General features: G+C 55.7%; 62 pseudogenes; 55 read left to right on the forward strand and 7 right to left on the reverse strand.

Annotated features, from left to right (window-relative positions):
- Positions 1 to 119, reverse strand: LOC136630042 (5S ribosomal RNA; annotated as a pseudogene).
- Positions 120 to 398: 279 nt separating this feature from the next.
- Positions 399 to 517, reverse strand: LOC136631041 (5S ribosomal RNA; annotated as a pseudogene).
- Positions 518 to 597: 80 nt separating this feature from the next.
- LOC136630801 (5S ribosomal RNA) lies at positions 598 to 716 on the reverse strand (annotated as a pseudogene).
- Positions 717 to 796: 80 nt separating this feature from the next.
- LOC136631042 (5S ribosomal RNA) lies at positions 797 to 915 on the reverse strand (annotated as a pseudogene).
- An 80-nt stretch (positions 916 to 995) lies between these two features.
- LOC136631043 (5S ribosomal RNA) lies at positions 996 to 1,114 on the reverse strand (annotated as a pseudogene).
- Positions 1,115 to 1,788: 674 nt separating this feature from the next.
- LOC136630620 (5S ribosomal RNA) lies at positions 1,789 to 1,907 on the reverse strand (annotated as a pseudogene).
- An 80-nt stretch (positions 1,908 to 1,987) lies between these two features.
- On the reverse strand, positions 1,988 to 2,106 carry LOC136630878 (5S ribosomal RNA; annotated as a pseudogene).
- Positions 2,107 to 2,186: 80 nt separating this feature from the next.
- LOC136630879 (5S ribosomal RNA) lies at positions 2,187 to 2,305 on the forward strand (annotated as a pseudogene).
- An 80-nt stretch (positions 2,306 to 2,385) lies between these two features.
- Positions 2,386 to 2,504, forward strand: LOC136630621 (5S ribosomal RNA; annotated as a pseudogene).
- A 278-nt stretch (positions 2,505 to 2,782) lies between these two features.
- On the forward strand, positions 2,783 to 2,901 carry LOC136630479 (5S ribosomal RNA; annotated as a pseudogene).
- Positions 2,902 to 3,180: 279 nt separating this feature from the next.
- LOC136630745 (5S ribosomal RNA) lies at positions 3,181 to 3,298 on the forward strand (annotated as a pseudogene).
- An 80-nt stretch (positions 3,299 to 3,378) lies between these two features.
- On the forward strand, positions 3,379 to 3,497 carry LOC136631044 (5S ribosomal RNA; annotated as a pseudogene).
- An 80-nt stretch (positions 3,498 to 3,577) lies between these two features.
- Positions 3,578 to 3,696, forward strand: LOC136630802 (5S ribosomal RNA; annotated as a pseudogene).
- A 78-nt stretch (positions 3,697 to 3,774) lies between these two features.
- Positions 3,775 to 3,893, forward strand: LOC136631045 (5S ribosomal RNA; annotated as a pseudogene).
- A 278-nt stretch (positions 3,894 to 4,171) lies between these two features.
- On the forward strand, positions 4,172 to 4,290 carry LOC136630043 (5S ribosomal RNA; annotated as a pseudogene).
- Positions 4,291 to 4,370: 80 nt separating this feature from the next.
- On the forward strand, positions 4,371 to 4,489 carry LOC136630715 (5S ribosomal RNA; annotated as a pseudogene).
- Positions 4,490 to 4,568: 79 nt separating this feature from the next.
- LOC136630339 (5S ribosomal RNA) lies at positions 4,569 to 4,687 on the forward strand (annotated as a pseudogene).
- A 279-nt stretch (positions 4,688 to 4,966) lies between these two features.
- LOC136630162 (5S ribosomal RNA) lies at positions 4,967 to 5,085 on the forward strand (annotated as a pseudogene).
- Positions 5,086 to 5,165: 80 nt separating this feature from the next.
- Positions 5,166 to 5,283, forward strand: LOC136629812 (5S ribosomal RNA; annotated as a pseudogene).
- Positions 5,284 to 5,561: 278 nt separating this feature from the next.
- LOC136630617 (5S ribosomal RNA) lies at positions 5,562 to 5,680 on the forward strand (annotated as a pseudogene).
- Positions 5,681 to 5,760: 80 nt separating this feature from the next.
- On the forward strand, positions 5,761 to 5,879 carry LOC136631046 (5S ribosomal RNA; annotated as a pseudogene).
- Positions 5,880 to 5,958: 79 nt separating this feature from the next.
- Positions 5,959 to 6,077, forward strand: LOC136630803 (5S ribosomal RNA; annotated as a pseudogene).
- A 79-nt stretch (positions 6,078 to 6,156) lies between these two features.
- On the forward strand, positions 6,157 to 6,275 carry LOC136630182 (5S ribosomal RNA; annotated as a pseudogene).
- A 279-nt stretch (positions 6,276 to 6,554) lies between these two features.
- On the forward strand, positions 6,555 to 6,673 carry LOC136630619 (5S ribosomal RNA; annotated as a pseudogene).
- Positions 6,674 to 6,753: 80 nt separating this feature from the next.
- On the forward strand, positions 6,754 to 6,872 carry LOC136630716 (5S ribosomal RNA; annotated as a pseudogene).
- An 80-nt stretch (positions 6,873 to 6,952) lies between these two features.
- On the forward strand, positions 6,953 to 7,071 carry LOC136630340 (5S ribosomal RNA; annotated as a pseudogene).
- Positions 7,072 to 7,151: 80 nt separating this feature from the next.
- Positions 7,152 to 7,270, forward strand: LOC136630296 (5S ribosomal RNA; annotated as a pseudogene).
- Positions 7,271 to 7,548: 278 nt separating this feature from the next.
- LOC136630341 (5S ribosomal RNA) lies at positions 7,549 to 7,667 on the forward strand (annotated as a pseudogene).
- A 678-nt stretch (positions 7,668 to 8,345) lies between these two features.
- Positions 8,346 to 8,464, forward strand: LOC136629747 (5S ribosomal RNA; annotated as a pseudogene).
- A 279-nt stretch (positions 8,465 to 8,743) lies between these two features.
- On the forward strand, positions 8,744 to 8,862 carry LOC136631047 (5S ribosomal RNA; annotated as a pseudogene).
- An 80-nt stretch (positions 8,863 to 8,942) lies between these two features.
- LOC136630183 (5S ribosomal RNA) lies at positions 8,943 to 9,061 on the forward strand (annotated as a pseudogene).
- Positions 9,062 to 9,340: 279 nt separating this feature from the next.
- LOC136630769 (5S ribosomal RNA) lies at positions 9,341 to 9,458 on the forward strand (annotated as a pseudogene).
- A 79-nt stretch (positions 9,459 to 9,537) lies between these two features.
- Positions 9,538 to 9,656, forward strand: LOC136630717 (5S ribosomal RNA; annotated as a pseudogene).
- An 80-nt stretch (positions 9,657 to 9,736) lies between these two features.
- Positions 9,737 to 9,854, forward strand: LOC136630515 (5S ribosomal RNA; annotated as a pseudogene).
- Positions 9,855 to 9,934: 80 nt separating this feature from the next.
- LOC136630631 (5S ribosomal RNA) lies at positions 9,935 to 10,053 on the forward strand (annotated as a pseudogene).
- A 279-nt stretch (positions 10,054 to 10,332) lies between these two features.
- Positions 10,333 to 10,451, forward strand: LOC136629748 (5S ribosomal RNA; annotated as a pseudogene).
- Positions 10,452 to 10,729: 278 nt separating this feature from the next.
- On the forward strand, positions 10,730 to 10,848 carry LOC136631048 (5S ribosomal RNA; annotated as a pseudogene).
- Positions 10,849 to 10,928: 80 nt separating this feature from the next.
- LOC136630184 (5S ribosomal RNA) lies at positions 10,929 to 11,047 on the forward strand (annotated as a pseudogene).
- A 477-nt stretch (positions 11,048 to 11,524) lies between these two features.
- On the forward strand, positions 11,525 to 11,643 carry LOC136630185 (5S ribosomal RNA; annotated as a pseudogene).
- A 279-nt stretch (positions 11,644 to 11,922) lies between these two features.
- Positions 11,923 to 12,041, forward strand: LOC136630642 (5S ribosomal RNA; annotated as a pseudogene).
- A 278-nt stretch (positions 12,042 to 12,319) lies between these two features.
- On the forward strand, positions 12,320 to 12,438 carry LOC136630342 (5S ribosomal RNA; annotated as a pseudogene).
- An 80-nt stretch (positions 12,439 to 12,518) lies between these two features.
- LOC136630863 (5S ribosomal RNA) lies at positions 12,519 to 12,636 on the forward strand (annotated as a pseudogene).
- A 674-nt stretch (positions 12,637 to 13,310) lies between these two features.
- LOC136630163 (5S ribosomal RNA) lies at positions 13,311 to 13,429 on the forward strand (annotated as a pseudogene).
- A 672-nt stretch (positions 13,430 to 14,101) lies between these two features.
- LOC136630926 (5S ribosomal RNA) lies at positions 14,102 to 14,220 on the forward strand (annotated as a pseudogene).
- Positions 14,221 to 14,300: 80 nt separating this feature from the next.
- LOC136630186 (5S ribosomal RNA) lies at positions 14,301 to 14,419 on the forward strand (annotated as a pseudogene).
- A 279-nt stretch (positions 14,420 to 14,698) lies between these two features.
- On the forward strand, positions 14,699 to 14,816 carry LOC136630842 (5S ribosomal RNA; annotated as a pseudogene).
- Positions 14,817 to 14,896: 80 nt separating this feature from the next.
- Positions 14,897 to 15,015, forward strand: LOC136630499 (5S ribosomal RNA; annotated as a pseudogene).
- Positions 15,016 to 15,095: 80 nt separating this feature from the next.
- LOC136630516 (5S ribosomal RNA) lies at positions 15,096 to 15,213 on the forward strand (annotated as a pseudogene).
- Positions 15,214 to 15,293: 80 nt separating this feature from the next.
- On the forward strand, positions 15,294 to 15,412 carry LOC136630653 (5S ribosomal RNA; annotated as a pseudogene).
- A 279-nt stretch (positions 15,413 to 15,691) lies between these two features.
- On the forward strand, positions 15,692 to 15,809 carry LOC136630843 (5S ribosomal RNA; annotated as a pseudogene).
- Positions 15,810 to 16,087: 278 nt separating this feature from the next.
- LOC136629763 (5S ribosomal RNA) lies at positions 16,088 to 16,206 on the forward strand (annotated as a pseudogene).
- Positions 16,207 to 16,286: 80 nt separating this feature from the next.
- On the forward strand, positions 16,287 to 16,405 carry LOC136630187 (5S ribosomal RNA; annotated as a pseudogene).
- Positions 16,406 to 16,683: 278 nt separating this feature from the next.
- On the forward strand, positions 16,684 to 16,801 carry LOC136630096 (5S ribosomal RNA; annotated as a pseudogene).
- Positions 16,802 to 17,078: 277 nt separating this feature from the next.
- Positions 17,079 to 17,197, forward strand: LOC136630344 (5S ribosomal RNA; annotated as a pseudogene).
- Positions 17,198 to 17,277: 80 nt separating this feature from the next.
- Positions 17,278 to 17,396, forward strand: LOC136630665 (5S ribosomal RNA; annotated as a pseudogene).
- A 278-nt stretch (positions 17,397 to 17,674) lies between these two features.
- Positions 17,675 to 17,793, forward strand: LOC136630345 (5S ribosomal RNA; annotated as a pseudogene).
- A 278-nt stretch (positions 17,794 to 18,071) lies between these two features.
- LOC136630164 (5S ribosomal RNA) lies at positions 18,072 to 18,190 on the forward strand (annotated as a pseudogene).
- A 279-nt stretch (positions 18,191 to 18,469) lies between these two features.
- LOC136629749 (5S ribosomal RNA) lies at positions 18,470 to 18,588 on the forward strand (annotated as a pseudogene).
- Positions 18,589 to 18,868: 280 nt separating this feature from the next.
- Positions 18,869 to 18,987, forward strand: LOC136631049 (5S ribosomal RNA; annotated as a pseudogene).
- Positions 18,988 to 19,066: 79 nt separating this feature from the next.
- Positions 19,067 to 19,185, forward strand: LOC136630188 (5S ribosomal RNA; annotated as a pseudogene).
- Positions 19,186 to 19,464: 279 nt separating this feature from the next.
- On the forward strand, positions 19,465 to 19,583 carry LOC136630676 (5S ribosomal RNA; annotated as a pseudogene).
- An 80-nt stretch (positions 19,584 to 19,663) lies between these two features.
- LOC136630718 (5S ribosomal RNA) lies at positions 19,664 to 19,782 on the forward strand (annotated as a pseudogene).
- The last annotated feature ends 131 nt before the right edge of the window (positions 19,783 to 19,913 follow it).

Below are 19,913 nucleotides of genomic sequence, written 5' to 3' on the forward strand. Positions count from 1 at the left end.
AGTCAACGGGACCTGGGATTCCCAGCCGGTCACCCATACTAGTACTTGCCAGGCCTCAATCTGGCTGGCGGCCGCGATCTGACGAGAGCAGGCACATTCAGCTTAGAATGCCCGTTGACAGCTTCTCCTCCTTTCCTATGGGCTTTCTGCAGTGCGAACGCACCTCCGAAAAGGAAAGAAACCTACTCACGGCCTTAAAAGTCAGTGGGACCTGGGATTCCCAGCCGGTCACCCATACTGGTACTTGCCAGGCCTCAAGCTGGCTGGCGGCCGCGATCTGACGAGAGCAGGCACATTCAGCTTAGAATGCCCGTTGACAGCTCCTCCTCCTTTCCTATGGGCTTTCTGCAGTGCGAACGCACCTCCGAAAAGGAAAGAAACCTACTCACGGCCTTAAAAGTCAACGGGACCTGGGATTCCCAGCCGGTCACCCATACTGGTACTTGCCAGGCCTCAAGCTGGCTGGCGGCCGCGATCTGACGAGAGCAGGCACATTCAGCTTAGAATGCCCGTTGACAGCTCCTCCTCCTTTCCTATGGGCTTTCTGCAGTGCGAACGCACCTCCGAAAAGGAAAGAAACCTACTCACGGCCTTAAAAGTCAACGGGACCTGGGATTCCCAGCCGGTCACCCATACTGGTACTTGCCAGCCCTCAAGCTGGCTGGTGGCCGCGATCTGACGAGAGCAGGCACATTCAGCTTAGAATGCCCGTTGACAGCTCCTCCTCCTTTCCTATGGGCTTTCTGCAGTGCGAACGCACCTCCGAAAAGGAAAGAAACCTACTCACGGCCTTAAAAGTCAACGGGACCTGGGATTCCCAGCCGGTCACCCATACTGGTACTTGCCAGGCCTCAAGCTGGCTGGCGGCCGCGATCTGACGAGAGCAGGCACATTCAGCTTAGAATGCCCGTTGACAGCTCCTCCTCCTTTCCTATGGGCTTTCTGCAGTGCGAACGCACCTCCGAAAAGGAAAGAAACCTACTCACGGCCTGAAAAGTCAACGGGACCTGGGATTCCCAGCCGGTCACCCATACTGGTACTTGCCAGGCCTCAAGCTGGCTGGCGGCCGCGATCTGACGAGAGCAGGCACATTCAGCTTAGAATGCCCGTTGACAGCTCCTCTTCCTTTCCTATGGGCTTTCTGCAGTGCGAACGCACCTCCGAAAAGGAAAGAAAACTACTCACGGCCTTAAAAGTCAACGAGACCTGGGATTCCCAGCCGGTCACCCATACTGGTACTTGCCAGGCCTCAAGCTGGCTGGCGGCCGCGATCTGACGATAGCAGGCACATTCAGCTTAGAATGCCCGTTGACAGCTTCTCCTCCTTTCCTATGGGCTTTCTGCAGTGCAAACGCACCTCCGAAAAGGAAAGAAACCTACTCACGGCCTTAAAAGTCAACGGGACCTGGGATTCCCAGCCGGTCACCCATACTACTTGCCAGGACTCAAGCTGGCTGGCGGCCGCGATCTGACGAGAGCAGGTACATTAAGCTTAGAATGCCCGTTGACAGCTCCTCCTCCTTTCCTATGGGCTTTCTGCAGTGCGAACGCACCTCCGAAAAGGAAAGAAACCTACTCACGGCCTTAAAAGTCAATGGGACCTGGGATTCCCAGCCGGTCACCCATACTGGTACTTGCCAGGCCTCAAGCTGGCTGGCGGCCGTGATCTGACGAGAGCAGGCACATTCAGCTTAGAATGCCCGTTGACAGCTCCTCCTCCTTTCCTATGGGCTTTCTGCAGTGCGAACGCACCTCCGAAAAGGAAAGAAACCTACTCACGGCCTTAAAAGTCAACAGGACCTGGGATTCCCAGCCGGTCACCCATACTAGTACTTGCCAGGCCTCAAGCTGGCAGGCGGCCGCGATCTGACGAGAGCAGGCACATTCAGCTTAGAATGCCCGTTGACAGCTCCTCCTCCTTTCCTATGGGCTTTCTGCAGTGCGAACGCACCTCCGAAAAGGAAAGAAACCTACTCACGGCCTTAAAAGTCAATGTGACCTGGGATTCCCAGCCGGTCACCCATACTGGTACTTGCCAGGCCTCAAGCTGGCTGGCATCCGCGATCTGACGAGAGCAGGCACATTCAGCTTAGAATGCCCGTTGACTTTTAGGCCGTGAGTAGGTTTCTTTCCTTTTCGGAGTGCGTTCGCACTGCAGAAAGCCCATAGGAAAGGAGGAGGAGCTAGTCAACGGGCATTCTAAGCTGAATGTGCCTGCTCTCGTCAGATCGCGGATGCCAGCCAGCTTGAGGCCTGGCAAGTACCAGTATGGGTGACCGGCTGGGAATCCCAGGTCACATTGACTTTTAAGGCCGTGAGTAGGTTTCTTTCCTTTTCGGAGGTGCGTTCGCACTGCAGAAAGCCCATAGGAAAGGAGGAGGAGCTGTCAACGGGCATTCTAAGCTGAATGTGCCTGCTCTCGTCAGATCGCGGCCGCCTGCCAGCTTGAGGCCTGGCAAGTACTAGTATGGGTGACCGGCTGGGAATCCCAGGTCCTGTTGACTTTTAAGGCCGTGAGTAGGTTTCTTTCCTTTTCGGAGGTGCGTTCGCACTGCAGAAAGCCCATAGGAAAGGAGGAGGAGCTGTCAACGGGCATTCTAAGCTGAATGTGCCTGCTCTCGTCAGATCACGGCCGCCAGCCAGCTTGAGGCCTGGCAAGTACCAGTATGGGTGACGGCTGGGAATCCCAGGTCCCATTGACTTTTAAGGCCGTGAGTAGGTTTCTTTCCTTTTCGGAGGTGCGTTCGCACTGCAGAAAGCCCATAGGAAAGGAGGAGGAGCTGTCAACGGGCATTCTAAGCTTAATGTACCTGCTCTCGTCAGATCGCGGCCGCCAGCCAGCTTGAGTCCTGGCAAGTACCAGTATGGGTGACCGGCTGGGAATCCCAGGTCCCGTTGACTTTTAAGGCCGTGAGTAGGTTTCTTTCCTTTTCGGAGGTGCGTTTGCACTGCAGAAAGCCCATAGGAAAGGAGGAGAAGCTGTCAACGGGCATTCTAAGCTGAATGTGCCTGCTATCGTCAGATCGCGGCCGCCAGCCAGCTTGAGGCCTGGCAAGTACCAGTATGGGTGACCGGCTGGGAATCCCAGGTCTCGTTGACTTTTAAGGCCGTGAGTAGTTTTCTTTCCTTTTCGGAGGTGCGTTCGCACTGCAGAAAGCCCATAGGAAAGGAAGAGGAGCTGTCAACGGGCATTCTAAGCTGAATGTGCCTGCTCTCGTCAGATCGCGGCCGCCAGCCAGCTTGAGGCCTGGCAAGTACCAGTATGGGTGACCGGCTGGGAATCCCAGTCCCGTTGACTTTTCAGGCCGTGAGTAGGTTTCTTTCCTTTTCGGAGGTGCGTTCGCACTGCAGAAAGCCCATAGGAAAGGAGGAGGAGCTGTCAACGGGCATTCTAAGCTGAATGTGCCTGCTCTCGTCAGATCGCGGCCGCCAGCCAGCTTGAGGCCTGGCAAGTACCAGTATGGGTGACCGGCTGGGAATCCCAGGTCCCGTTGACTTTTAAGGCCGTGAGTAGGTTTCTTTCCTTTTCGGAGGTGCGTTCGCACTGCAGAAAGCCCATAGGAAAGGAGGAGGAGCTGTCAACGGGCATTCTAAGCTGAATGTGCCTGCTCTCGTCAGATCGCGGCCACCAGCCAGCTTGAGGGCTGGCAAGTACCAGTATGGGTGACCGGCTGGGAATCCCAGGTCCCGTTGACTTTAAGGCCGTGAGTAGGTTTCTTTCTTTTCGGAGGTGCGTTCGCACTGCAGAAAGCCCATAGGAAAGGAGGAGGAGCTGTCAACGGGCATTCTAAGCTGAATGTGCCTGCTCTCGTCAGATCGCGGCCGCCAGCCAGCTTGAGGCCTGGCAAGTACCAGTATGGGTGACCGGCTGGGAATCCCAGGTCCCGTTGACTTTTAAGGCCGTGAGTAGGTTTCTTTCCTTTTCGGAGGTGCGTTCGCACTGCAGAAAGCCCATAGGAAAGGAGGAGGAGCTGTCAACGGGCATTCTAAGCTGAATGTGCCTGCTCTCGTCAGATCGCGGCCGCCAGCCAGCTTGAGGCCTGGCAAGTACCAGTATGGGTGACCGGCTGGGAATCCCAGGTCCCACTGACTTTAAGGCCGTGAGTAGGTTTCTTTCCTTTTCGGAGGTGCGTTCGCACTGCAGAAAGCCCATAGGAAAGGAGGAGAAGCTGTCAACGGGCATTCTAAGCTGAATGTGCCTGCTCTCGTCAGATCGCGGCCGCCAGCCAGATTGAGGCCTGGCAAGTACTAGTATGGGTGACCGGCTGGGAATCCCAGGTCCCGTTGACTTTTAAGGCCGTGAGTAGTTTTCATTCCTTTTCGGAGGTGCGTTCGCACTGCAGAAAGCCCATAGGAAAGGAAGAGGAGCTGTCAATGGGCATTCTAAGCTGAATGTGCCTGCTCTCGTCAGATTGCGGCCGCCAGCCAGCTTGAGGCCTGGCAAGTACCAGTATGGGTGACCGGCTGGGAATCCCAGGTCCTGTTGACTTTAAGGCCGTGTGTAGGTTTCTTTCCTTTTCGGAGGTGCGTTTGCACTGCAGAAAGCCCATAGGAAAGGAGGGCGAGCTGTCAACGGGCATTCTAAGCTGAATGTGCCTGCTCTCGTCAGATCACGGCCGCCAGCCAGCTTGAGGCCTGGCAAGTACCAGTATGGGTGACCGGCTGGGAATCCCAGGTCCCGTTGACTTTTAAGGCTGTGAGTAGGTTTCTTTCCTTTTCGGAGGTGCGTTTGCACTGCAGAAAGCCCATAGGAAAGGAGGAGGAGCTGTCAACGGGCATTCTAAGCTGAATGTGCCTCCTCTCGTCAGATCGCGGCCGCCAGCCAGCTTGAGGCCTGGCAAGTACCAGTATGGGTGACCGGCTGGGAATCCCAGGTCCCGCTGACTTTTAATTCCGTGAGTAGGTTTCTTTCCTTTTCGGAGGTGCGTTCGCACTGCAGAAAGCCCATAGGAAAGGAGGAGGAGCTGTCATCGGGCATTCTAAGCTGAATGTGCCTGCTCTCGTCTGATCGCGGCCGCCAGCCAGCTTGAGGCCTGGCAAGTACCAGTATGGGTGACCGGCTGGGAATCCCAGGTCCCGTTGACTTTTAATTCCGTGAGTAGGTTTCTTTCCTTTTCGGAGGTGCGTTCGCACTGCAGAAAGCCCATAGGAAAGGAGGAGGAGCTGTCAACGGGCATTCTAAGCTTAATGTACCTGCTCTCGTCAGATCGCGGCCGCCAGCCAGCTTGAGGCCTGGCAAGTACCAGTATGGGTGACCGGCTGGGAATCCAGGTCCCGTTGACTTTTAAGGCCGTGAGTAGGTTTCTTTCCTTTTCGGAGGTGCGTTTGCACTGCAGAAAGCCCATAGGAAAGGAGGAGAAGCTGTCAACGGGCATTCTAAGCTAAATGTGCCTGCTATCGTCAGATCGCGGCCGCCAGCCAGCTTGAGGCCTGGCAAGTACCAGTATGGGTGACCGCTGGGAATCCCAGGTCCCGTTGACTTTTAAGGCCGTGAGTAGTTTTCTTTCCTTTTCGGAGGTGCGTTCGCACTGCAGAAAGCCCATAGGAAAGGAAGAGGAGCTGTCAACAGGCATTCTAAGCTGAATGTGCCTGCTCTCGTCAGATCGCGGCTGCCAGCCAGCTTGAGGCCTGGCAAGTACCAGTATGGGTGACCGGCTGGGAATCCCAGGTCCCGTTGACTTTTCAGGCCGTGAGTAGGTTTCTTTCCTTTTCGGAGGTGCGTTCGCACTGCAGAAAGCCCATAGGAAAGGAGGAGGAGCTGTCAACGGGCATTCTAAGCTGAATGTGCCTGCTCTCGTCAGATCGCGGCCGCCAGCCAGCTTGAGGCCTGGCAAGTACCAGTATGGGTGACCGGCTGGGAATCCCAGGTCCCGTTGACTTTTAAGGCCGTGAGTAGGTTTCTTCCTTTTCGGAGGTGCGTTCGCACTGCAGAAAGCCCATAGGAAAGGAGGAGGAGCTGTCAACGGGCATTCTAAGCTGAATGTGCCTGCTCTCGTCAGATCGCGGCCACCAGCCAGCTTGAGGGCTGGCAAGTACCAGTATGGGTGACCGGCTGGGAATCCCAGGTCCCGTTGACTTTTAAGGCCGTGAGTAGGTTTCTTTCCTTTCGGAGGTGCGTTCGCACTGCAGAAAGCCCATAGGAAAGGAGGAGGAGCTGTCAACGGGCATTCTAAGCTGAATGTGCCTGCTCTCGTCAGATCGTGGCCGCCAGCCAGCTTGAGGCCTGGCAAGTACCAGTATGGGTGACCGGCTGGGAATCCCAGGTCCCGTTGACTTTTAAGGCCGTGAGTAGGTTTCTTTCCTTTTCGGAGGTGCGTTCGCACTGCAGAAAGCCCATAGGAAAGGAGGAGGAGCTGTCAACGGGCATTCTAAGCTGAATGTGCCTGCTCTCGTCAGATCGCGGCCGCCAGCCAGCTTGAGGCCTGGCAAGTACCAGTATGGGTGACCGGCTGGGAATCCCAGGTCCCAATGACTTTTAAGGCCGTGAGTAGGTTTCTTTCCTTTTCGGAGGTGCGTTCGCACTGCAGAAAGCCCATAGGAAAGGAGGAGAAGCTGTCAACGGGCATTCTAAGCTGAATGTGCCTGCTCTCGTCAGATCGCGGCCGCCAGCCAGCTTGAGGCCTGGCAAGTACTAGTATGGGTGACCGGCTGGGAATCCCAGGTCCCGTTGACTTTTAAGGCCGTGAGTAGTTTTCATTCCTTTTCGGAGGTGCGTTCGCACTGCAGAAAGCCCATAGGAAAGGAAGAGGAGCTGTCAATGGGCATTCTAAGCTGAATGTGCCTGCTCTCGTCAGATTGCGGCCGCCAGCCAGCTTGAGGCCTGGCAAGTACCAGTATGGGTGACCGGCTGGGAATCCCAGGTCCTGTTGACTTTTAAGGCCGTGTGTAGGTTTCTTTCCTTTTCGGAGGTGCGTTCGCACTGCAGAAAGCCCATAGGAAAGGAGGAGGAGCTGTCAACGGGCATTCTAAGCTGAATGTGCCTGCTCTCGTCAGATCACGGCCGCCAGCCAGCTTGAGGCCTGGCAAGTACCAGTATGGGTGACCGGCTGGGAATCCCAGGTCCCGTTGACTTTTAAGGCCGTGAGTAGGTTTCTTTCCTTTTCGGAGGTGCGTTCGCACTGCAGAAAGCCCATAGGAAAGGAGGAGGAGCTGTCAACGGGCATTCTAAGCTGAATGTGCCTGCTCTCGTCAGATCGCGGCCGCCAGCCAGCTTGAGGCCTGGCAAGTACTAGTATGGGTGACCGGCTGGGAATCCCAGGTCCCGTTGACTTTTAAGGCCGTGAGTAGTTTTCATTCCTTTTCGGAGGTGCGTTCGCACTGCAGAAAGCCCATAGGAAAGGAAGAGGAGCTGTCAATGGCATTCTAAGCTGAATGTGCCTGCTCTCGTCAGATTGCGGCCGCCAGCCAGCTTGAGGCCTGGCAAGTACCAGTATGGGTGACCGGCTGGGAATCCCAGGTCCTGTTGACTTTTAAGGCCGTGTGTAGGTTTCTTTCCTTTTCGGAGGTGCGTTCGCACTGCAGAAAGCCCATAGGAAAGGAGGAGGAGCTGTCAACGGGCATTCTAAGCTGAATGTGCCTGCTCTCGTCAGATCACGGCCGCCAGCCAGCTTGAGGCCTGGCAAGTACCAGTATGGGTGACCGGCTGGGAATCCCAGGTCCCGTTGACTTTTAAGGCTGTGAGTAGGTTTCTTTCCTTTTCGGAGGTGCGTTTGCACTGCAGAAAGCCCATAGGAAAGGAGGAGGAGCTGTCAACGGGCATTCTAAGCTGAATGTGCCTCCTCTCGTCAGATCGCGGCCGCCAGCCAGCTTGAGGCCTGGCAAGTACCAGTATGGGTGACCGGCTGGGAATCCCAGGTCCCGCTGACTTTTAATTCCGTGAGTAGGTTTCTTTCCTTTTCGGAGGTGCGTTCGCACTGCAGAAAGCCCATAGGAAAGGAGGAGGAGCTGTCATCGGGCATTCTAAGCTGAATGTGCCTGCTCTCGTCTGATCGCGGGCCGCCAGCCAGCTTGAGGCCTGGCAAGTACCAGTATGGGTGACCGGCTGGGAATCCCAGGTCCCGTTGACTTTTAATTCCGTGAGTAGGTTTCTTTCCTTTTCGGAGGTGCGTTCGCACTGCAGAAAGCCCATAGGAAAGGAGGAGGAGCTGTCAACGGGCATTCTAAGCTGAATGTGCCTGCTCTCGTCAGATCACGGCCGCCAGCCAGCTTGAGGCCTGGCAAGTACCAGTATGGGTGACCGGCTGGGAATCCCAGGTCCCATTGACTTTTAAGGCCGTGAGTAGGTTTCTTTCCTTTTCGGAGGTGCGTTCGCACTGCAGAAAGCCCATAGGAAAGGAGGAGGAGCTGTCAACGGGCATTCTAAGCTTAATGTACCTGCTCTCGTCAGATCGCGGCCGCCAGCCAGCTTGAGGCCTGGCAAGTACCAGTATGGGTGACCGGCTGGGAATCCCAGGTCCCGTTGACTTTTAAGGCCGTGAGTAGGTTTCTTTCCTTTTCGGAGGTGCGTTTGCACTGCAGAAAGCCCATAGGAAAGGAGGAGAAGCTGTCAACGGGCATTCTAAGCTGAATGTGCCTGCTATCGTCAGATCGCCGCCGCCAGCCAGCTTGAGGCCTGGCAAGTACCAGTATGGGTGACCGGCTGGGAATCCCAGGTCCCGTTGACTTTTAAGGCCGTGAGTAGTTTTCTTTCCTTTTCGGAGGTGCGTTCGCACTGCAGAAAGCCCATAGGAAAGGAAGAGGAGCTGTCAACGGGCATTCTAAGCTGAATGTGCCTGCTCTCGTCAGATCGCGGCCGCCAGCCAGCTTGAGGCCTGGCAAGTACCAGTATGGGTGACCGGCTGGGAATCCCAGGTCCCGTTGACTTTTCAGGCCGTGAGTAGGTTTCTTTCCTTTTCGGAGGTGCGTTCGCACTGCAGAAAGCCCATAGGAAAGGAGGAGGAGCTGTCAACGGGCATTCTAAGCTGAATGTGCCTGCTCTCGTCAGATCGTGGCCGCCAGCCAGCTTGAGGCCTGGCAAGTACCAGTATGGGTGACCGGCTGGGAATCCCAGGTCCCGTTGACTTTTAAGGCCATGAGTAGGTTTCTTTCCTTTTCGGAGGTGCGTTCGCACTGCAGAAAGCCCATAGGAAAGGAGGAGGAGCTGTCAACGGGCATTCTAAGCTGAATGTGCCTGCTCTCGTCAGATCGCGGCCGCCAGCCAGCTTGAGGCCTGGCAAGTACCAGTATGGGTGACCGGCTGGGAATCCCAGGTCCCAATGACTTTTAAGGCCGTGAGTAGGTTTCTTTCCTTTTCGGAGGTGCGTTCGCACTGCAGAAAGCCCATAGGAAAGGAGGAGAAGCTGTCAACGGGCATTCTAAGCTGAATGTGCCTGCTCTCGTCAGATCGCGGCCGCCAGCCAGCTTGAGGCCTGCAAGTACTAGTATGGGTGACCGGCTGGGAATCCCAGGTCCCGTTGACTTTAAGGCCGTGAGTAGTTTTCATTCCTTTTCGGAGGTGCGTTCGCACTGCAGAAAGCCCATAGGAAAGGAAGAGGAGCTGTCAATGGGCATTCTAAGCTGAATGTGCCTGCTCTCGTCAGATTGCGGCCGCCAGCCAGCTTGAGGCCTGGCAAGTACCAGTATGGGTGACCGGCTGGGAATCCCAGGTCCTGTTGACTTTTAAGGCCGTGTGTAGGTTTCTTTCCTTTTCGGAGGTGCGTTCGCACTGCAGAAAGCCCATAGGAAAGGAGGAGGAGCTGTCAACGGGCATTCTAAGCTGAATGTGCCTGCTCTCGTCAGATCACGGCCGCCAGCCAGCTTGAGGCCTGGCAAGTACCAGTATGGGTGACCGGCTGGGAATCCAGGTCCCGTTGACTTTTAAGGCCGTGAGTAGGTTTCTTTCCTTTTCGGAGGTGCGTTCGCACTGCAGAAAGCCCATAGGAAAGGAGGAGGAGCTGTCAACGGGCATTCTAAGCTGAATGTGCCTGCTCTCGTCAGATCGCGGCCGCCAGCCAGCTTGAGGCCTGGCAAGTACTAGTATGGGTGACCGGCTGGGAATCCCAGGTCCCGTTGACTTTTAATTCCGTGAGTAGGTTTCTTTCCTTTTCGGAGGTGCGTTCGCACTGCAGAAAGCCCATAGGAAAGGAGGAGGAGCTGTCAACAGGCATTCTAAGCTGAATGTGCCTGCTCTCGTCAGATCACGGCCGCCAGCCAGCTTGAGGCCTGGCAAGTACCAGTATGGGTGACCGGCTGGGAATCCCAGGTCCCATTGACTTTTAAGGCCGTGAGTAGGTTTCTTTCCTTTTCGGAGGTGCGTTCGCACTGCAGAAAGCCCATAGGAAAGGAGGAGGAGCTGTCAACGGGCATTCTAAGCTTAATGTACCTGCTCTCGTCAGATCGCGGCCGCCAGCCAGCTTGAGGCCTGGCAAGTACCAGTATGGGTGACCGGCTGGGAATCCCAGGTCCCGTTGACTTTTAAGGCCGTGAGTAGGTTTCTTTCCTTTTCGGAGGTGCGTTTGCACTGCAGAAAGCCCATAGGAAAGGAGGAGAAGCTGTCAACGGGCATTCTAAGCTGAATGTGCCTGCTATCGTCAGATCGCCGCCGCCAGCCAGCTTGAGGCCTGGCAAGTACCAGTATGGGTGACCGGCTGGGAATCCCAGGTCCCGTTGACTTTTAAGGCCGTGAGTAGTTTTCTTCCTTTTCGGAGGTGCGTTCGCACTGCAGAAAGCCCATAGGAAAGGAAGAGGAGCTGTCAACGGGCATTCTAAGCTGAATGTGCCTGCTCTCGTCAGATCGCGGCCGCCAGCCAGCTTGAGGCCTGGCAAGTACCAGTATGGGTGACCGGCTGGGAATCCCAGGTCCCGTTGACTTTTCAGGCCGTGAGTAGGTTTCTTTCCTTTTCGGAGGTGCGTTCGCACTGCAGAAAGCCCATAGGAAAGGAGGAGGAGCTGTCAACGGGCATTCTAAGCTGAATGTGCCTGCTCTCGTCAGATCGTGGCCGCCAGCCAGCTTGAGGCCTGGCAAGTACCAGTATGGGTGACCGGCTGGGAATCCCAGGTCCCGTTGACTTTTAAGGCCGTGAGTAGGTTTCTTTCCTTTTCGGAGGTGCGTTCGCACTGCAGAAAGCCCATAGGAAAGGAGGAGGAGCTGTCAACGGCATTCTAAGCTGAATGTGCCTGCTCTCGTCAGATCGCGGCCGCCAGCCAGCTTGAGGCCTGGCAAGTACCAGTATGGGTGACCGGCTGGGAATCCCAGGTCCCGTTGACTTTTAAGGCCGTGAGTAGGTTTCTTTCCTTTTCGGAGGTGCGTTCGCACTGCAGAAAGCCCATAGGAAAGGAGGAGGAGCTGTCAACGGGCATTCTAAGCTGAATGTGCCTGCTCTCGTCAGATCGCGGCCACCAGCCAGCTTGAGGGCTGGCAAGTGCCAGTATGGGTGACCGGCTGGGAATCCCAGGTCCCGTTGACTTTTAAGGCCGTGAGTAGGTTTCTTTCCTTTTCGGAGGTGCGTTCGCACTGCAGAAAGCCCATAGGAAAGGAGGAGGAGCTGTCAACGGGCATTCTAAGCTGAATGTGCCTGCTCTCGTCAGATCGTGGCCGCCAGCCAGCTTGAGGCCTGGCAAGTACCAGTATGGGTGACCGGCTGGGAATCCCAGGTCCCGTTGACTTTTAAGGCCGTGAGTAGGTTTCTTTCCTTTTCGGAGGTGCGTTCGCACTGCAGAAAGCCCATAGGAAAGGAGGAGGAGCTGTCAACGGGCATTCTAAGCTGAATGTGCCTGCTCTCGTCAGATCGCGGCCGCCAGCCAGCTTGAGGCCTGGCAAGTACCAGTATGGGTGACCGGCTGGGAATCCCAGGTCCCAATGACTTTTAAGGCCGTGAGTAGGTTTCTTTCCTTTTCGGAGGTGCGTTCGCACTGCAGAAAGCCCATAGGAAAGGAGGAGAAGCTGTCAACGGGCATTCTAAGCTGAATGTGCCTGCTCTCGTCAGATCGCGGCCGCCAGCCAGCTTGAGGCCTGGCAAGTACTAGTATGGGTGACCGGCTGGGAATCCCAGGTCCCGTTGACTTTTAAGGCCGTGAGTAGTTTTCATTCCTTTTCGGAGGTGCGTTCGCACTGCAGAAAGCCCATAGGAAAGGAAGAGGAGCTGTCAATGGCATTCTAAGCTGAATGTGCCTGCTCTCGTCAGATTGCGGCCGCCAGCCAGCTTGAGGCCTGGCAAGTACCAGTATGGGTGACCGGCTGGGAATCCCAGGTCCTGTTGACTTTTAAGGCCGTGTGTAGGTTTCTTTCCTTTTCGGAGGTGCGTTCGCACTGCAGAAAGCCCATAGGAAAGGAGGAGGAGCTGTCAACGGGCATTCTAAGCTGAATGTGCCTGCTCTCGTCAGATCACGGCCGCCAGCCAGCTTGAGGCCTGGCAAGTACCAGTATGGGTGACCGGCTGGGAATCCCAGGTCCCGTTGACTTTTAAGGCCGTGAGTAGGTTTCTTTCCTTTTCGGAGGTGCGTTCGCACTGCAGAAAGCCCATAGGAAAGGAGGAGGAGCTGTCAACGGGCATTCTAAGCTGAATGTGCCTGCTCTCGTCAGATCGCGGCCGCCAGCCAGCTTGAGGCCTGGCAAGTACTAGTATGGGTGACCGGCTGGAATCCCAGGTCCCGTTGACTTTTAAGGCCGTGAGTAGTTTTCATTCCTTTTCGGAGGTGCGTTCGCACTGCAGAAAGCCCATAGGAAAGGAAGAGGAGCTGTCAATGGGCATTCTAAGCTGAATGTGCCTGCTCTCGTCAGATTGCGGCGCCAGCCAGCTTGAGGCCTGGCAAGTACCAGTATGGGTGACCGGCTGGGAATCCCAGGTCCTGTTGACTTTTAAGGCCGTGTGTAGGTTTCTTTCCTTTTCGGAGGTGCGTTCGCACTGCAGAAAGCCCATAGGAAAGGAGGAGAAGCTGTCAACGGCATTCTAAGCTGAATGTGCCTGCTCTCGTCAGATCACGGCCGCCAGCCAGCTTGAGGCCTGGCAAGTACCAGTATGGGTGACCGCTGGGAATCCCAGGTCCCGTTGACTTTTAAGGCTGTGAGTAGGTTTCTTTCCTTTTCGGAGGTGCGTTTGCACTGCAGAAAGCCCATAGGAAAGGAGGAGGAGCTGTCAACGGGCATTCTAAGCTGAATGTGCCTCCTCTCGTCAGATCGCGGCCGCCAGCCAGCTTGAGGCCTGGCAAGTACCAGTATGGGTGACCGGCTGGGAATCCCAGGTCCCGCTGACTTTTAATTCCGTGAGTAGGTTTCTTTCCTTTTCGGAGGTGCGTTCGCACTGCAGAAAGCCCATAGGAAAGGAGGAGGAGCTGTCATCGGGCATTCTAAGCTGAATGTGCCTGCTCTCGTCTGATCGCGGCCGCCAGCCAGCTTGAGGCCTGGCAAGTACCAGTATGGGTGACCGGCTGGGAATCCCAGGTCCCGTTGACTTTTAATTCCGTGAGTAGGTTTCTTTCCTTTCGGAGGTGCGTTCGCACTGCAGAAAGCCCATAGGAAAGGAGGAGGAGCTGTCAACGGGCATTCTAAGCTGAATGTGCCTGCTCTCGTCAGATCACGGCCGCCAGCCAGCTTGAGGCCTGGCAAGTACCAGTATGGGTGACCGGCTGGGAATCCCAGGTCCCATTGACTTTTAAGGCCGTGAGTAGGTTTCTTTCCTTTTCGGAGGTGCGTTCGCACTGCAGAAAGCCCATAGGAAAGGAGGAGGAGCTGTCAACGGCATTCTAAGCTTAATGTACCTGCTCTCGTCAGATCGCGGCCGCCAGCCAGCTTGAGGCCTGGCAAGTACCAGTATGGGTGACCGGCTGGGAATCCAGGTCCCGTTGACTTTTAAGGCCGTGAGTAGGTTTCTTTCCTTTTCGGAGGTGCGTTTGCACTGCAGAAAGCCCATAGGAAAGGAGGAGAAGCTGTCAACGGGCATTCTAAGCTGAATGTGCCTGCTATCGTCAGATCGCCGCCGCCAGCCAGCTTGAGGCCTGGCAAGTACCAGTATGGGTGACCGGCTGGAATCCAGGTCCCGTTGACTTTTAAGGCCGTGAGTAGTTTTCTTTCCTTTTCGGAGGTGCGTTCGCACTGCAGAAAGCCCATAGGAAAGGAAGAGGAGCTGTCAACGGGCATTCTAAGCTGAATGTGCCTGCTCTCGTCAGATCGCGGCCGCCAGCCAGCTTGAGGCCTGGCAAGTACCAGTATGGGTGACCGGCTGGGAATCCCAGGTCCCGTTGACTTTTCAGGCCGTGAGTAGGTTTCTTTCCTTTTCGGAGGTGCGTTCGCACTGCAGAAAGCCCATAGGAAAGGAGGAGGAGCTGTCAACGGGCATTCTAAGCTGAATGTGCCTGCTCTCGTCAGATCGTGGCCGCCAGCCAGCTTGAGGCCTGGCAAGTACCAGTATGGGTGACCGGCTGGGAATCCCAGGTCCCGTTGACTTTTAAGGCCATGAGTAGGTTTCTTTCCTTTTCGGAGGTGCGTTCGCACTGCAGAAAGCCCATAGGAAAGGAGGAGGAGCTGTCAACGGGCATTCTAAGCTGAATGTGCCTGCTCTCGTCAGATCGCGGCCGCCAGCCAGCTTGAGGCCTGGCAAGTACCAGTATGGGTGACCGGCTGGGAATCCCAGGTCCCAATGACTTTTAAGGCCGTGAGTAGGTTTCTTTCCTTTTCGGAGGTGCGTTCGCACTGCAGAAAGCCCATAGGAAAGGAGGAGAAGCTGTCAACGGGCATTCTAAGCTGAATGTGCCTGCTCTCGTCAGATCGCGGCCGCCAGCCAGCTTGAGGCCTGGCAAGTACTAGTATGGGTGACCGGCTGGGAATCCCAGGTCCGTTGACTTTTAAGGCCGTGAGTAGTTTTCATTCCTTTTCGGAGGTGCGTTCGCACTGCAGAAAGCCCATAGGAAAGGAAGAGGAGCTGTCAACGGGCATTCTAAGCTGAATGTGCCTGCTCTCGTCAGATTGCGGCCGCCAGCCAGCTTGAGGCCTGGCAAGTACCAGTATGGGTGACCGGCTGGGAATCCCAGGTCCTGTTGACTTTTAAGGCCGTGTGTAGGTTTCTTTCCTTTTCGGAGGTGCGTTCGCACTGCAGAAAGCCCATAGGAAAGGAGGAGGAGCTGTCAACGGGCATTCTAAGCTGAATGTGCCTGCTCTCGTCAGATCACGGCCGCCAGCCAGCTTGAGGCCTGGCAAGTACCAGTATGGGTGACCGGCTGGGAATCCAGGTCCCGTTGACTTTTAAGGCCGTGAGTAGGTTTCTTTCCTTTTCGGAGGTGCGTTCGCACTGCAGAAAGCCCATAGGAAAGGAGGAGGAGCTGTCAACGGGCATTCTAAGCTGAATGTGCCTGCTCTCGTCAGATCGCGGCCGCCAGCCAGCTTGAGGCCTGGCAAGTACTAGTATGGGTGACCGGCTGGGAATCCCAGGTCCCGTTGACTTTTAATTCCGTGAGTAGGTTTCTTTCCTTTTCGGAGGTGCGTTCGCACTGCAGAAAGCCCATAGGAAAGGAGGAGGAGCTGTCAACAGGCATTCTAAGCTGAATGTGCCTGCTCTCGTCAGATCACGGCCGCCAGCCAGCTTGAGGCCTGGCAAGTACCAGTATGGGTGACCGGCTGGGAATCCCAGGTCCCATTGACTTTTAAGGCCGTGAGTAGGTTTCTTTCCTTTTCGGAGGTGCGTTCGCACTGCAGAAAGCCCATAGGAAAGGAGGAGGAGCTGTCAACGGGCATTCTAAGCTTAATGTACCTGCTCTCGTCAGATCGCGGCCGCCAGCCAGCTTGAGGCCTGGCAAGTACCAGTATGGGTGACCGGCTGGGATCCCAGGTCCCGTTGACTTTTAAGGCCGTGAGTAGGTTTCTTTCCTTTTCGGAGGTGCGTTTGCACTGCAGAAAGCCCATAGGAAAGGAGGAGAAGCTGTCAACGGGCATTCTAAGCTGAATGTGCCTGCTATCGTCAGATCGCCGCCGCCAGCCAGCTTGAGGCCTGGCAAGTACCAGTATGGGTGACCGGCTGGGAATCCAGGTCCCGTTGACTTTTAAGGCCGTGAGTAGTTTTCTTTCCTTTTCGGAGGTGCGTTCGCACTGCAGAAAGCCCATAGGAAAGGAAGAGGAGCTGTCAACGGGCATTCTAAGCTGAATGTGCCTGCTCTCGTCAGATCGCGGCTGCCAGCCAGCTTGAGGCCTGGCAAGTACCAGTATGGGTGACCGGCTGGGAATCCCAGGTCCCGTTGACTTTTCAGGCCGTGAGTAGGTTTCTTTCCTTTTCGGAGGTGCGTTCGCACTGCAGAAAGCCCATAGGAAAGGAGGAGGAGCTGTCAACGGGCATTCTAAGCTGAATGTGCCTGCTCTCGTCAGATCGTGGCCGCCAGCCAGCTTGAGGCCTGGCAAGTACCAGTATGGGTGACCGGCTGGGAATCCCAGGTCCCGTTGACTTTTAAGGCCGTGAGTAGGTTTCTTTCCTTTTCGGAGGTGCGTTCGCACTGCAGAAAGCCCATAGGAAAGGAGGAGGAGCTGTCAACGGGCATTCTAAGCTGAATGTGCCTGCTCTCGTCAGATCGCGGCCGCCAGCCAGCTTGAGGCCTGGCAAGTACCAGTATGGGTGACCGGCTGGGAATCCAGGTCCCAATGACTTTTAAGGCCGTGAGTAGGTTTCTTTCCTTTTCGGAGGTGCGTTCGCACTGCAGAAAGCCCATAGGAAAGGAGGAGAAGCTGTCAACGGGCATTCTAAGCTGAATGTGCCTGCTCTCGTCAGATCGCGGCCGCCAGCCAGCTTGAGGCCTGGCAAGTACTAGTATGGGTGACTGGCTGGGAATCCAGGTCCCGTTGACTTTTAAGGCCGTGAGTAGTTTTCATTCCTTTTCGGAGGTGCGTTCGCACTGCAGAAAGCCCATAGGAAAGGAAGAGGAGCTGTCAATGGGCATTCTAAGCTGAATGTGCCTGCTCTCGTCAGATTGCGGCCACCAGCCAGCTTGAGGCCTGCAAGTACCAGTATGGGTGACCGGCTGGGAATCCCAGGTCCTGTTGACTTTAAGGCCGTGTGTAGGTTTCTTTCCTTTTCGGAGGTGCGTTCGCACTGCAGAAAGCCCATAGGAAAGGAGGAGGAGCTGTCAACGGGCATTCTAAGCTGAATGTGCCTGCTCTCGTCAGATCACGGCCGCCAGCCAGCTTGAGGCCTGGCAAGTACCAGTATGGGTGACCGGCTGGGAATCCCAGGTCCCGTTGACTTTTAAGGCCGTGAGTAGGTTTCTTTCCTTTTCGGAGGTGCGTTCGCACTGCAGAAAGCCCATAGGAAAGGAGGAGGAGCTGTCAACGGGCATTCTAAGCTGAATGTGCCTGCTCTCGTCAGATCGCGGCCGCCAGCCAGCTTGAGGCCTGGCAAGTACTAGTATGGGTGACCGGCTGGGAATCCCAGGTCCCGTTGACTTTTAAGGCCGTGAGTAGTTTTCATTCCTTTTCGGAGGTGCGTTCGCACTGCAGAAAGCCCATAGGAAAGGAAGAGGAGCTGTCAATGGGCATTCTAAGCTGAATGTGCCTGCTCTCGTCAGATTGCGGCCGCCAGCCAGCTTGAGGCCTGGCAAGTACCAGTATGGGTGACCGGCTGGGATCCCAGGTCCTGTTGACTTTTAAGGCCGTGTGTAGGTTTCTTTCCTTTTCGGAGGTGCGTTCGCACTGCAGAAAGCCCATAGGAAAGGAGGAGGAGCTGTCAACGGGCATTCTAAGCTGAATGTGCCTGCTCTCGTCAGATCACGGCCGCCAGCCAGCTTGAGGCCTGGCAAGTACCAGTATGGGTGACCGGCTGGGAATCCCAGGTCCCGTTGACTTTTAAGGCTGTGAGTAGGTTTCTTTCCTTTTCGGAGGTGCGTTTGCACTGCAGAAAGCCCATAGGAAAGGAGGAGGAGCTGTCAACGGGCATTCTAAGCTGAATGTGCCTCCTCTCGTCAGATCGCGGCCGCCAGCCAGCTTGAGGCCTGGCAAGTACCAGTATGGGTGACCGGCTGGAATCCCAGGTCCCGCTGACTTTTAATTCCGTGAGTAGGTTTCTTTCCTTTTCGGAGGTGCGTTCGCACTGCAGAAAGCCCATAGGAAAGGAGGAGGAGCTGTCATCGGGCATTCTAAGCTGAATGTGCCTGCTCTCGTCTGATCGCGGCCGCCAGCCAGCTTGAGGCCTGGCAAGTACCAGTATGGGTGACCGGCTGGGAATCCCAGGTCCCGTTGACTTTTAATTCCGTGAGTAGGTTTCTTTCCTTTTCGGAGGTGCGTTCGCACTGCAGAAAGCCCATAGGAAAGGAGGAGGAGCTGTCAACGGGCATTCTAAGCTGAATGTGCCTGCTCTCGTCAGATCACGGCCGCCAGCCAGCTTGAGGCCTGGCAAGTACCAGTATGGGTGACCGGCTGGGAATCCCAGGTCCCATTGACTTTTAAGGCCGTGAGTAGGTTTCTTTCCTTTTCGGAGGTGCGTTCGCACTGCAGAAAGCCCATAGGAAAGGAGGAGGAGCTGTCAACGGGCATTCTAAGCTTAATGTACCTGCTCTCGTCAGATCGCGGCCGCCAGCCAGCTTGAGGCCTGGCAAGTACCAGTATGGGTGACCGGCTGGGAATCCCAGGTCCCGTTGACTTTTAAGGCCGTGAGTAGGTTTCTTTCCTTTTCGGAGGTGCGTTTGCACTGCAGAAAGCCCATAGGAAAGGAGGAGAAGCTGTCAACGGGCATTCTAAGCTGAATGTGCCTGCTATCGTCAGATCGCCGCCGCCAGCCAGCTTGAGGCCTGGCAAGTACCAGTATGGGTGACCGGCTGGGGAATCCCAGGTCCCGTTGACTTTTAAGGCCGTGAGTAGTTTTCTTTCCTTTTCGGAGGTGCGTTCGCACTGCAGAAAGCCCATAGGAAAGGAAGAGGAGCTGTCAACGGGCATTCTAAGCTGAATGTGCCTGCTCTCGTCAGATCGCGGCCGCCAGCCAGCTTGAGGCCTGGCAAGTACCAGTATGGGTGACCGGCTGGGAATCCCAGGTCCCGTTGACTTTTCAGGCCGTGAGTAGGTTTCTTCCTTTTCGGAGGTGCGTTCGCACTGCAGAAAGCCCATAGGAAAGGAGGAGGAGCTGTCAACGGGCATTCTAAGCTGAATGTGCCTGCTCTCGTCAGATCGTGGCCGCCAGCCAGCTTGAGGCCTGGCAAGTACCAGTATGGGTGACCGGCTGGGAATCCCAGGTCCCGTTGACTTTTAAGGCCATGAGTAGGTTTCTTTCCTTTTCGGAGGTGCGTTCGCACTGCAGAAAGCCCATAGGAAAGGAGGAGGAGCTGTCAACGGCATTCTAAGCTGAATGTGCCTGCTCTCGTCAGATCGCGGCCGCCAGCCAGCTTGAGGCCTGGCAAGTACCAGTATGGGTGACCGGCTGGGGAATCCCAGGTCCCAATGACTTTTAAGGCCGTGAGTAGGTTTCTTTCCTTTTCGGAGGTGCGTTCGCACTGCAGAAAGCCCATAGGAAAGGAGGAGAAGCTGTCAACGGGCATTCTAAGCTGAATGTGCCTGCTCTCGTCAGATCGCGGCCGCCAGCCAGCTTGAGGCCTGGCAAGTACTAGTATGGGTGACCGGCTGGGAATCCCAGGTCCCGTTGACTTTTAAGGCCGTGAGTAGTTTTCATTCCTTTTCGGAGGTGCGTTCGCACTGCAGAAAGCCCATAGGAAAGGAAGAGGAGCTGTCAATGGGCATTCTAAGCTGAATGTGCCTGCTCTCGTCAGATTGCGGCCGCCAGCCAGCTTGAGGCCTGGCAAGTACCAGTATGGGTGACCGGCTGGGAATCCCAGGTCCTGTTGACTTTTAAGGCCGTGTGTAGGTTTCTTTCCTTTTCGGAGGTGCGTTCGCACTGCAGAAAGCCCATAGGAAAGGAGGAGGAGCTGTCAACGGGCATTCTAAGCTGAATGTGCCTGCTCTCGTCAGATCACGGCCA

Source organism: Eleutherodactylus coqui, chromosome 5, assembly GCF_035609145.1.
Source record: "Eleutherodactylus coqui strain aEleCoq1 chromosome 5, aEleCoq1.hap1, whole genome shotgun sequence".
NCBI lineage: Eukaryota > Metazoa > Chordata > Amphibia > Anura > Eleutherodactylidae > Eleutherodactylus > Eleutherodactylus coqui.